Raw genomic sequence first — 9,319 nt, 5'->3', positions numbered from 1 at the left:
TATAGAAGTGAAAAATATAGTAATCAAAATAAAAAACTCATTGGATGGGTTCAATAGTAGCATGAAGATGACAGAATAGACTCAGTGATTGAGGACAGAACAATAGAATTTCTCCAATCTGAACAAAAGAGAGAAAAAAGATGAAGGGGGGAAAAGACCTCAGTCTCAGGGACCTGTTGGACAATAACAACAAAAGTGCTAATATTCATAAAATTGAAGTCACTGAAGAAGTAAAAGTGAATTCAAAGAAATAATAGGTGAAAATGACCCAAATTTGGTGAAAGACAAAAACCTACAAATTCAAAAAGCTCAGTGAAACTCAGGAAAACTAAAAAATATCCACACCAAGACACATCATAAATAACTTCTGAAAACTAAAGATAAAGAAAAAAATCTTGAAAGCAGCTAGGGATAAAAGAAAATGCATTGCCTGTATAAGAACACTGATTCAGATGATAGTGAATTTCTCATCTGAAATTATAAAGGCTAGAAGGAAGTGATCAATTTTTCAAATGATGAAAGAAAAGAATAGTCAAATCTGGGAATTCCCAGTGTTTAAGACTCCACACTTTCACTGCTGAGGGCATGGGTTCAATCCCTGGTCAGGGGACTCAGATCCTGCAAACCATGTGGCACAGCCAAAAAAAAAAAAAGTCAAATCTGAATTCCATGATCAGCAAAAATATCCTTCAGTAATAAAGGGGAAATAAAGACATTCCTAGATAATAGAAAACTTATAAATTTTTTACTAGCAGAATTACCATTAATGAATGGCTAAAGGAAACTCTCCAAACAGAATGGAAATGATAACAGAAGGAAGCTTGGAACTTCAGAAAGGAAGGGAAACAATTAAATGTGTAAAAATAAGGATAAATATAACAGACTATCCTTTTTCTCATGAGTTTTTTCAATCATGACGGATTCTTAAAACAAAAATTATAACACCATCTGATGTTGGGTTTAATGTATGTAGAGGAAATAGATAAGAAAATTGCATTTAAAAAGTGAGAGGGTAAAGGGACATAAATGAAAAGATTTCTACACTTTACTAGAAGTGGTTAAATGTTGATGACAGTACATTGTGATATTACATATGTGTATTTTAATACCTAGAGTAAACATTAAGAAAACTATAAAGAGAATTCCCTGGTGGTCCAGTGGTTAGGCCTCCGTGCTTCCACTGCCGGGGCCCTGGATTTGGTTCCCTGGTCAGGGAACTAAGATCCCACATGCCACATAGCACCTCCGAAAAAAAAAAAAAAAAAAAGAGAGAGAGAAAGAAACAGAGAAAGAAAGAAAGAAAAAGAAAACCATACAAAGTGATATACTCAAAAATACAATGTAGGGACTTCCCTGGTGGCGCAGTGGTTTAGAATCCGCCTGCCAATGCAGGGGACATGGGTTCGAGCCCTGGTCCAGGAAGATCCCACATGCCGCGGAGCAAGCAAGCCCGTGTGCCACAACTACTGAGCCTGTGCTTGAGAGCCTACGAGCCACAACTACTGAGCCCTCATGCCACAACTACTGAAGCCCATGCACCTAGAGCCCGTGCTCTGCAACAAGAGAAGCCACTGCAATGAGAAGCCCATGCACCGCAACAAAGAGTAGCCCCCGCTTGCCCAAACTAGAGAAAGCCCACACGCAGCAACGAAGACCCAACACAGCCAAAAATAAATAAATAAATAAAATACAATGTAAATCAAAATGGAATTCTAAAAAGTATTCAAGTAACCTACAATAAGGCAAGAAAAGGAAAACAGAGGAATGAGAAAGAGAGGGAATAAACAGAAAGCAAATAATAAAACATTAGACTTTAGCCCTAAGGTATCAATAACTATGTTAAAGGTAAACTGTATAGATACATGAATTAAAATACAGAGATTCAGGGACTTCCCTGGTGGTGCAGTGGCTAAGAATCCATCTGCCAATGCAGGGGACACAGGTTCGATCCCTGGTCCGGGAAGATGCCACATGCCACAGAGCAACTAAGCCCGTGTGCCACAACTACTGAGCCTACGCCCTAGAGACTGCGAGCCACAACTACTGAGCCCATGTGCCACAACTACTGAAGCCTGTGCGCCTAGAGCCTGTGCTCTGAAATAAGAGAAGCCACCACAATGAGAAGCCCACGCACTGCAAGGAAGAGTAGCCCCCACTCGACACGATTAGAGAAAGCCCGTGCACAGCAATGAAGACCCAGCACAGCCAAAAATAAATAAATAAATAAATTTTAGAAAATAAAATAAAATAGAGAGATTCACAGAACGGCTTTTAAAAGTACCCCACTATATGCTGTCTACAAGAAACTCACTTCAAATATAACATAGGTAGATAGAAAGTAAAATGATGGGAAAAGATATACTATTCAAACATTAATTTGTAAAAGCAGGAGTGGCTATATTAATATCAGATAAAGTAGACTTCAGAGCAAAGAAAATTACCAGGGACAAAGAGGACTATTACACAGTGATAAAAGAGTCAATCCACCAAGAATACATAGCAATCCTAAATGTGTGTGCACTGAACAACAGAGCTTCAAAACACATGAAGCAAAATCTAATAGAACTGAAAGAAGAAACAGACAAATCCATAATTATAGTTGGAAACTTCAATACCCACTCTCAGCAACAGAACTACTAGACATAAGATCAGCAAGATTATACAGCTCAACAACACCATAAAACAACAGGACCTAATTTATAGGACACTCCATCCAACATCATAACTCACATTCTTTTCAAATACCAATGAATATTCACCAAGATAGCTCATATTCTGAGTCATAAAACAAACTTCAACAAATGTAAAAGAACTGAAATCATACCGGGTATGTTCTCAGACCATAATGGAATCAAACTAGAAATCAATAACAAAGTCAACAGGAAAATCTCCAAATACTTGGAAACTGAATAACACATTTCTCATTAATCCATAGGTCAAAAGGAAATCTCAAGGGAAATTTTTTTAAACACACTGAACTAAATGAAAATACAGCATATCAAAATTTGTGGAATGTAGCTAAAGTAGTGCTGGCATGGGAATTTAGAACTAAATGCTTACATTAGAAAAGAAGAAAGGCCTCAAATCAATCATGTAAGCTCCCATCTCAGGAGACTAGAAAAAGAAGAACAAAATAAAATGAACTCAAAGAAAGCAAGCAGAAGGAAGGAAATAACAAAGATAAGAGCAGAAATCAATGAAATTGAAAAAAGGAAAACAATAGAGAAAATCAAACAAAAAGCTGTTTCTCTGTAAAGATCAATTAACTTGATAAACCTATAGCACTGATTAACTAAGATAAAGAGAGGAGACATAAATCACTAATATCACAAATGAGCCAGGGGATCTTTCTACAGATCCTGAAGCCAATTAAAAGGAAAATGAAGTTCTCAATCTGGTAACCAAATTCTTTGGAAGGAAGATGCTATGGAAATGTCTGTCTATAGCAAATATATAGTCAATCCCTGACCAAAATGTTCATTAAAAATGTCACTGGTTTTTTCTTTTCTTTCTTTTTTTTTTTTTTTGGCTGCACTGTGCAGCTTGCAGGATCTCAGTTCCCCAACCAGGGATTGAACTCGGGCCACAGCAGTGAAAGCCTGGAATCCTAACCATTAGGCTACAAGGGAACTCCCCAAAATGTCACTATTTGGAAAAGAAACTTGCAAATTATTGTATTTCTTTGACATTAGGGTCCCCCCTGCAAAAAAAAAAAAAAGAACTACCATATGATTCAGCAATCCCATTTCTGGGTATATATCCAAAGGAACTGAAATCAGGATCTCAACGAGCTATCTGCACTCCCATGTTCAATGCAGCATTATTCACAAGAGCCAAGGTATGGAAACAACCTAAGTGTCTGTCAACAGATGAATAATGGATCAAGTAAATGTGATATATATATATATAAAACACATATACAAGAATATCATTCAGCCTTAAAAAAAAGAACGAAATCCTGTTATTTGTGACAACATTGATGAATCTGGAGGGCATTATGCTAAGTAAAATAAGCCAGACAGAGAAAGGCAAATACTGCATAGTCACATATATGAAATCTAAAAAAAAAAAAAAAAAAAAAAAAAGTCGAACTCATAGAAACAGAGTAGAATAGTGGTTGCCAGGGGCTGAGGGGTAGGGGAAATGGAGAGAGGTTGGTAAAAGGGTACAAACTTCCAGGGAATTCCCTGGCGGTCCAGTGGTTAGGACTCCATGCTTCCACTGCAGGGGGCACGGGTTCAGTCCCAGGTTGGGGAACTAAGATCCCGCATGCCAAGTGGCCAAAAACAAACAAACAAAAAGGGTACAAACTTCCATCTGTCAGATGAAGAAGGTCTGAGGATCTAATGTATGACATAGTGAGTATAGTTGATAACACTATATTGTATAATTGAAATTGCTAAGTAGAACTTAAATGTTCTCACCAAAGAAAAAGAAGGGGAGAGTAAATGTGTGAGGTGATGGATGTGTTATTTTAAAAGAGGAATACTATGGGGAATTCCCTGGTGGTCCAGTAGTTAGGACTCTGTGCTTCCACTGCAGGGGACACAGGTTCAATCCCTGGTCGGGGAACTAAGATCCTGCATGCCATGTGGTGTGAAAATAATTAAATAATTTTTTTAAAAAAACGGAATACTATGAAAAACCCTATGTGTATAAATTTGACAACTTAGATAAAATGGAACGTTTCCTTGAAAACCACACACTATCAAAACTCAGACAATATGGAATTTATAATCTGAATAGTCCAATAACTACTAAAGGAATTAGATTTGTAATTTAAAAGGTCTTGGGAAAAAAAGTTCCAGGTCCACATGGTTTCACTGGAAAATTCTACCAACATTTAAAGAATTAACACCAATTTTACACAATCTTTTCCAGAATACCAAAGAGGAGGGAACATTTCTGAGTCGGGGTCCCCAAGACCATCCCCAGGCTCAATGATTCAACTAGGACCTCAGCATATAGTCAGACTCAAGGCTATTATTTATTACAATGACAGAATACAGAGCAAAATCAGCAAAGGAAAAAGGCACATGGGGGAAGTCCAGAGAAAACCAGGCACAAGCTTCCAAGGGTTCTCTCCCAGTGGAGTCACACAGGATGTACTTATGTCCTCCAGCAAAGAGTTGTGACAACACATGTGAAATGTTGTCTATCAGGGAAGCTCATTAGAAGCTTAGTTCCCAGGGCATTTATTGAGGGTCCGTCATGTAGGCACCCTTTGCTTAGCACTTACCAAAATTCCAGGCTCCCAGAAGAAAAGCAGATGATCAACATAAACCATACTGTCTGTACAGTTTAGGCACAGTGAGATACTCTTATCAGTCCTGGGAATGGGAGGAACTCACTCCAAATCCAAGTTTCCAGATGCCATCCAAGAACCAACCTTGCAAACAGGCCTTTCAAAGGATAACAGTCAGGCCTGCTATGTTAACTCTTCTGCACAGCTTGGAAATCAGGAGACTTGAATTTTAGTCCCAGTATAAATCACATTTGTACAAACAGTTTAGGCATAGTGAGTCACTCTTATCAGTTCTGGGGATGGTGGAAACCCTCCTAAAATCCCAGTTCCCAGAGGCCCGCCAAGGGCCTGCTATGTTAACTCTTTTCTGCACAACTTCTTAACTCATATTATGAGGCCAGTATTCACCTAATATCAAAACCAGACAAACAGGGCATGAAAAAAACTCTCAAAACTTCTTTCAGGGACTTTGACACAAAAATCTGCAATCAAATATTAGTGATATAGAATCCAGAAAGGTATAAAAACAATTATACCATGGCCAAGTGGGGCTTATTCCAGCTATGCAAGCTTAGTTCAAAAATCAATATTCAATCAATGTAAACTACCATATCCACAGGCTAAAGAAGAAAAATCATATGTTCATATCAATTGATGCAGAAAAAGCATTTGACAAAATTCAGCATTCATTCATGATAAGAACTCTCAGCAAATTAGGAATAGAAGGGAACTTGCTCAACTTGATAAACAGCATCTACAAAAACAAACAAATAAACAAACACACCACAGCTAACAGTTTTCTTAATGGCAAATTTCCCCCTAAGATAGGGAACAAGGGAAGGATGTCCACTTTTATTCAACATAGTACTGAAAGTTCTAGTCTGCACAATAAGGCAAGAAAAGCAAATAAAAGGCATACTGATTGGAAAGGAAGAAATAGAACTGTCCATACTCATGGACAACATGATTGTCTATGTAGAAAATCCCAAAGAATCTACCAAAAAGATTCCTAGAACTAGTAAGTGGGTTCAACAAAGTCAAAGAATACAAGATCAACAGCCAAAATTAATTGCATTTCTATATACTAATAATGAGCAATGAATAAAGAAGCTGAAATTTTAAACACAATATTATTTACAATCACGCCAAAGAAAATGAAATACGATATACACTTAACAAAACACGTACACGATCTGCATGCTGAAAATTCCAAAATGCTGATGAAAGAAGTCAAAGAAGATCTAAATAAATTGAGAGACACACATATCGTGTTTGTGGATAGAAGACTCAATATAGTATAGATGTCGATTCTCCCCAAATTGATCTATAGGTTCAACACAATTCCTGTCAAAATCCCAGCAAGGTTCTTGTAGATATAGACAGGCTCACTCCAAAATTTATATAGAAAGGCAAATGACCTTGAATGGCTAAAACAATTTTGAGGAAGAATAAAGAAACATATAGCTACAGTAATCAAGACTGTTTGGTAGGGCTTCCCTGGTGGCGCAGGGGTTAAGAATCCGCCTGCCAATGCAGGGGACACGGGTTCGTGCCCTGGTCCATGAAGATCCCACGTGCCGCGGAGGGTCTAGGCCCGTGAGCCACAACTACTGAGCCTGTGTGTCTGGAGCTTGTGCTCCACAACGGGAGAGGCCGCGACAGTGAGAGGCCTGCGCACTGTGATGAAGAGTGGTCCCCGCTCGTCGCAACTGGAGAAAGCCCTCGCACAGAAACGAAGACCCAACACAGCCAAAAATAAATATAAAATAAATAAATAAATTTTAAAACAGAATAGAGAACGGAGAAATAGCCTAGAACGGAGAAATAGCCTAACACAAATATGCCCACCTGATTTTGCCAAAGGTGCAAAAGCAATTCAGTGGAGGAAAAAATAGTTATTTTAACAAATTGTGTTTGAGCCATCAGACATTCATAGGCAAAAATATGAACCTTGACCTTAACTTCACATTTTATACAAAAATTAATTGAAAATGAAGCATGGCCTTATATGTAAAATATAAAACGATAATACTTTTAGAAGGAAATACGAGAGAAAATTTGTGGGACCTAGGACTAGGTGAAATTTTTCTCAGACATGACACCAAATCATGATACATAAATGCAAACATTGATAAGTTGGACTTCATCAAAATTAAAACTTTTGGCCTTCAAAATCTCTTAAGAGGATGAAAAGACCAGCTACAGACTGGGAAAAATGTTTGGAGACCACATATCTGACAGAGAATTTGTATCTAGAATATATAAAGAATTCTCAAAATGTAATGGGCAAAAGACATGAACAGACATTTCACCAAAGAGGATATACAAATGGCAAATAAGCATATGAAAAGATGTTTAACATCATCAGCTATTGGGGAAGTGCAATTTAAAACAGAGGTATCACTACACACCTATTAGAATGACTAAATTAAAAATATAGTGACAACACCAAATGCAGGCAAAGATGTAGAGAAACTGGATCTTTCATACATTGCTGGTGGGAATGTAAAATGGTACAATCTGGAATTTTTGGCAGTTTCTTATAACACTAAACTTATACCATTCGACCCAGCAATTGCACTCTTGGGCATTTGTCACAGAGAAGTGAAAACTAATGTTTACACAAAAAACTCTACATGAATATTCATTGCAGTTTTATTCTTAATAGGCAAAAATTGGAAACAACCCAAATGTCCGTCCATGGGTAAATAGTTAAACAAACTGTAGTACATCCATAGCAATACTACTACTCAGTAATAAAAAGGAATGAACTATTGATATATGCAACAACTTGGGTGGATCGCAAGGAAATTATGCTGAGTGTAGAAAAGCCAGTTTCAAAAGGTATGATTCCATTTACATGTGATAAAATTGCACAGTACTATATACACAGACACAGAAGCGAGTGCATGTAAAACTGGTGAAATCGGAATAAGGCCTGTGGATTGTACCGATGTCAATATCTTGGTTATGTGAGATATTACCATTGGGGGAAATTGGGTGAAGATTACATGAGACAGTTCTGTAATATTTTTTTCTACAGATCCTGTGAATCTATAATTATTTCAAAATAAGTATAATAAAATGAGGTAAGTCTGAAGGACCATGAATATTTTAGAATTCACACATTTGTGTATTATGAAATAGAGCTTACCTTTTTGTTTAGTCTAGAAATGTAAATGAAAATGACAATTATGAGTTCATGGTAAAGGGTTTGTTGCTTAAACATTTGTATGACTCAGTATTCCACCAGAGAAGCAGACCAATAGCTATAGGCACACACACACACACACACACACACACACACACACTCTCCCTCTATCTCTCTCTCTCTCTCTCTCTCTCTCTCTCTCTCATTCATTCATTAATTAGAAGATATTGGCTTACAAATGTGGGGCAGGCTAAGTAAATCCAAAATCTATAGGGCATGCAGTCAGAAAGGAATGATCAGGCCCACTCAGATTATCCAGGATAATCTCCCTTACTTTATGTCAACTGATCAGGAGCTTTAATTACATGAAAATACCTTCACAGCAACACCTTGGTTAGTGTTTGATTGAATAAATAGGGGCTGTAGCCTAACCAAGTTGACTCATCAAAAAGCCACACATCATAAACCACTTGAACTTGCAACTGAATAAATTTACTCTGTTAATAGCCACTTTGGCTTGATTATTATAGGTAATTCAAGTGCAAACGACTTAAATCAATAGTGGCCGACAACGAGTTGTATATATGAGGGTCCACTTATACAACTTTAGAGTTGAAAAGGGCCATGAAAAGCTTAGGTAGTATTTCAACACGGCCCAGGAACCTCCCGACGTCGGCGTCTCCGGCCCTTAGAGGCGCTGAGGCTCCTCCCGACAGCAGCGCGCCCAGCAGGAGCAGAGAGGAACCCACCTGGAGCCCGGCGCCGCGGGTGCGGGAGCACTAAGTGGGCGGAGCCTCGAGGCGCGCGGCGGTAGCGACGGCGCCCAGCCCGCCAGAAGAGCGCGCGGCGGGCTGACGGCGGGGAGCCAGTCGGGTAGGGCGAGCGCGGACAGCGGTTGGCTGCGGGGGGGGTGTGAGTGGAGC

Source organism: Physeter macrocephalus, chromosome 21 (genome assembly GCF_002837175.3).
Source record: "Physeter macrocephalus isolate SW-GA chromosome 21, ASM283717v5, whole genome shotgun sequence".
Lineage (NCBI taxonomy): Eukaryota > Metazoa > Chordata > Mammalia > Artiodactyla > Physeteridae > Physeter > Physeter macrocephalus.
This window is presented reverse-complemented; position numbering follows the sequence as displayed.